Consider the following 3293-nt stretch of genomic DNA (forward strand, 5'->3'; position numbering starts at 1 on the left):
CGGTGCATTTGTGCTGGTATGATCGCATCCGTCATGTACTGCGGGCAAAATGTACTTGACCCTCTCTCTCCGCGCAACTTCTCTCGCGTAGCGGTTTAGCGGTTTAAAATGATAGTACCCTTAGCGAGCGGTCCAGCGGTTTAAAAGAAAGATTCAAAAGAGGGTGGGGGATGCAACACGAGGACTTCCCAGGGGGTCCCCAATCCTAGTACTACTCTAGCCCAAGCACGCTTAGCTTCGGAGTTCTGATGGGATCCGGTGCATTAGTGCTGGAATGATCGCATCCGTCATGTACTGCGGGCAAAATGTACTTGACCCTCTCTCTCCGCGCAACTTCTCTCGCTTAGCGGTTTAGCGGTTTAAAAGGATAGTACCCTTAGCGAGCGGTCCAGCGGTTTAAAAGAAAAATTGAAAAGAGGGTGGGGGATGCAACACGAGGACTTCCCAGGGGGTCACCCATTCTAGTACTACTCTCGCCCAAGCACTCATAACTTCGGAGTTCTGATGGGATCCGGTGCATTAGTGCTGGTATGATCACATCCGTCATGTACTGCGTGCAAAATGTACTTGACCCTCTCTCTCCGCGTTACTTCTCTCGCTTAGCGGTTTAGCGGTTTAAAAGGATAGTATCCTTAACGAGCGGTCCAGCGGTTTAAAAGAAAAAATTGAAAAGAGGGTGGAGGATGTAACACGAAGACTTCCTAGGGGGTCACCCATCCTAGTACTACTCTCGCCCAAGCACGCTTAACTTCGGAGTTCTGATGGGATGCGGTGCATTAGTGCTGGTATGATTGCATCCGTCATGTACTGCGCGCAAAATGTACTTGACCCTCTCTCTCCGCGCAACTTCTCTCGCTTAGCGGTTTAGCGGTTTAAAAGGATAGTACCCTTAGCGAGCGGTCCAGCGGTTTAAAAGAAAGATTAAAAAGAGGGTGGGGGATGCAACACGAGGACTTCCCAGGGGGTCACCCATCCTAGTACTACTCTCGCCCAAGCACGCTTAACTTCGGAGTTCTGATGGGATCCGGTGCATTAGTGCTGGTATGATCGCATCCGTCACGTACTGCGCGCAAAATGTACTTGACCCTCTCTCTCCGCGCAACTTCTCTCGCTTAGCGGTTTAGCGGTTTAAAAGGATAGTACCCTTAGCGAGCGGTCCAGCGGTTTAAAAGAAAGATTAAAAAGAGGGTGGGGGATGCAACACGAGGACTTCCCAGGGGGTCACCCATCCTAGTACTACTCTCGCCCAAGCACGCTTAACTTCGGAGTTCTGATGGGATCCGGTGCATTAGTGCTGGTATGATCGCATCCGTCATGTACTGCGCGCAAAATGTACTTGACCCTCTCTCTCCGCGCAACTTCTCTCGCTTAGCGGTTTAGCGGTTTAAAAGGATAGTACCCTTAGCGAGCGGTCCAGCGGTTTAAAAGAAAGATTAAAAAGAGGGTGGGGGATGCAACACGAGGACTTCCCAGGGGGTCACCCATCCTAGTACTACTCTCGCCCAAGCACGCTTAACTTCGGAGTTCTGATGGGATCCGGTGCATTAGTGCTGGTATGATCGCATCCGTCACGTACTGCGCGCAAAATGTACTTGACCCTCTCTCTCCGCGCAACTTCTCTCGCTTAGCGGTTTAGCGGTTTAAAAGGATAGTACCCTTAGCGAGCGGTCCAGCGGTTTAAAAGAAAAATTGAAAAGAGGGTGGGGGATGCAACACGAGGACTTCCCAGGGGGTCACCCATTCTAGTACTACTCTCGCCCAAGCACTCATAACTTCGGAGTTCTGATGGGATCCGGTGCATTAGTGCTGGTATGATCGCATCCGTCACGTACTGCGCGCAAAATGTACTTGACCCTCTCTCTCCGCGCAACTTCTCTCGCTTAGCGGTTTAGCGGTTTAAAAGGATAGTACCCTTAGCGAGCGGTCCAGCGGTTTAAAAGAAAAATTAAAAAGAGGGTGGGGGATGCAACACGAGGACTTCCCAGGGGGTCACCCATCCTAGTACTACTCTCGCCCAAGCACGCTTAACTTCAGAGTTCTGATGGGATGCGGTGCATTAGTGCTGGTATGATCGCATCCGTCATGTACTGCGCGCAAAATGTACTTGACCCTCTCTCTCCGCGCAACTTCTCTCGCGTAGCGGTTTAGCGGTTTAAAATGATAGTACCCTTAGCGAGCGGTCCAGCGGTTTAAAAGAAAAATTAAAAAGAGAGTGGGGGATGCAACACGAGGACTTCCCAGAGGGTCACCCATCCTAGTACTACTCTCGCCCAAGCACGCATAACTTCGGAGTTCTGATGGGATCCGGTGCATTAGTGCTGGTACGATCGCATCCGTTATGTACTGCGCGCAAAATGTACTTGACCCTCTCTCTCCGCGCAGCTTCTCTCGCTTAGCGGTTTAGCGGGTTAAAAGGATAGTATCCTTAGCGAGCGGTCCAGCGGTTTAAAAGAAAAATTGAAAAGAGGGTGGGGGATGCAACACGAGGACTTCCCAGGGGGTCACCCATCCTAGTACTACTCTCGCCCAAGCACGCATAACTTCGGAGTTCTGATGAGATCCGATACATTAGTGCTGGTATGATCGCATCCGTCATGTACTGCGCGCAAAATGTACTTGACCCTCTCTCTCCGCGCAACTTCTCTCGCTTAGCGGTTTAGCGGTTTAAAAGGATAGTACCCTTAGCGAGCGGTCCAGCGGTTTAAAAGAAAAATTAAAAAGAGGGTGGGGGATGCAACACGAGGACTTCCCAGGGGGTCACCCATCCTAGTACTACTCTCCCCCAAGCACGCATAACTTCGGAGTTCTGATGGGATCCGGTGGATTAGTGCTGGTATGATCATATCCGTCATGTACTGCGCGCAAAATGTACTTGACCCTCTCTCTCCGCGCAACTTCTCTTGCTTAGCGGTTTAGCGGTTTAAAAGGATAGTAAACTTCTCTTGCTTAGCGGTTTAGCGGTTTAAAAGGATAGTATCCTTATCTTGCTTAGCGGTTTAGCGGTTTAAAAGGATAGTATCCTTAGCGTGCTTAGCGGTTTAGCGGTTTAAAAGGATAGTATCCTTAGCGAGCTTAGCGGTTTAGCGGTTTAAAAGGATAGTATCCTTAGCGAGCGGTCCAGCGGTTTAAAAGAAAAAAATAGTATCCTTAGCGAGCGGTCCAGCGGTTTAAAAGAAAAAACTGAAAAGAGGGTGGGGGATGTAACACGAAGACTTCCTAGGGGGTCACCCATCCTAGTACTACTCTCGCCCAAGCACGCTTTACTTCGGAGTTCTGATGGGATGCGGTGCATT

General features: G+C 50.1%; 11 non-coding genes across 11 annotated transcripts; all 11 read right to left on the minus strand.

Annotated features, from left to right (window-relative positions):
* Positions 1 to 167: 167 nt before the first annotated feature.
* LOC116008739 lies at positions 168 to 286 on the minus strand. The gene has a single exon (XR_004096100.1). It is a non-coding gene; the product is annotated as a 5S ribosomal RNA (ribosomal RNA).
* A 137-nt stretch (positions 287 to 423) lies between these two features.
* On the minus strand, positions 424 to 542 carry LOC116008411. The gene has a single exon (XR_004095796.1). It is a non-coding gene; the product is annotated as a 5S ribosomal RNA (ribosomal RNA).
* Positions 543 to 680: 138 nt separating this feature from the next.
* On the minus strand, positions 681 to 799 carry LOC116008804. Its single transcript, XR_004096160.1, has one exon. It is a non-coding gene; the product is annotated as a 5S ribosomal RNA (ribosomal RNA).
* Positions 800 to 936: 137 nt separating this feature from the next.
* LOC116009170 lies at positions 937 to 1055 on the minus strand. Its single transcript, XR_004096447.1, has one exon. It is a non-coding gene; the product is annotated as a 5S ribosomal RNA (ribosomal RNA).
* Positions 1056 to 1192: 137 nt separating this feature from the next.
* Positions 1193 to 1311, minus strand: LOC116009171. The gene has a single exon (XR_004096448.1). It is a non-coding gene; the product is annotated as a 5S ribosomal RNA (ribosomal RNA).
* A 137-nt stretch (positions 1312 to 1448) lies between these two features.
* Positions 1449 to 1567, minus strand: LOC116009172. Its single transcript, XR_004096449.1, has one exon. It is a non-coding gene; the product is annotated as a 5S ribosomal RNA (ribosomal RNA).
* Positions 1568 to 1704: 137 nt separating this feature from the next.
* On the minus strand, positions 1705 to 1823 carry LOC116008315. Its single transcript, XR_004095706.1, has one exon. It is a non-coding gene; the product is annotated as a 5S ribosomal RNA (ribosomal RNA).
* A 137-nt stretch (positions 1824 to 1960) lies between these two features.
* LOC116008522 lies at positions 1961 to 2079 on the minus strand. Its single transcript, XR_004095899.1, has one exon. It is a non-coding gene; the product is annotated as a 5S ribosomal RNA (ribosomal RNA).
* Positions 2080 to 2216: 137 nt separating this feature from the next.
* Positions 2217 to 2335, minus strand: LOC116008463. Its single transcript, XR_004095845.1, has one exon. It is a non-coding gene; the product is annotated as a 5S ribosomal RNA (ribosomal RNA).
* A 137-nt stretch (positions 2336 to 2472) lies between these two features.
* LOC116008637 lies at positions 2473 to 2591 on the minus strand. The gene has a single exon (XR_004096006.1). It is a non-coding gene; the product is annotated as a 5S ribosomal RNA (ribosomal RNA).
* A 137-nt stretch (positions 2592 to 2728) lies between these two features.
* LOC116008886 lies at positions 2729 to 2847 on the minus strand. Its single transcript, XR_004096237.1, has one exon. It is a non-coding gene; the product is annotated as a 5S ribosomal RNA (ribosomal RNA).
* Positions 2848 to 3293: the final 446 nt, after the last annotated feature.

The sequence above is a fragment of the Ipomoea triloba genome, chromosome 16, assembly GCF_003576645.1.
Source record: "Ipomoea triloba cultivar NCNSP0323 chromosome 16, ASM357664v1".
Classification (NCBI taxonomy): Eukaryota; Viridiplantae; Streptophyta; class Magnoliopsida; order Solanales; family Convolvulaceae; genus Ipomoea; species Ipomoea triloba.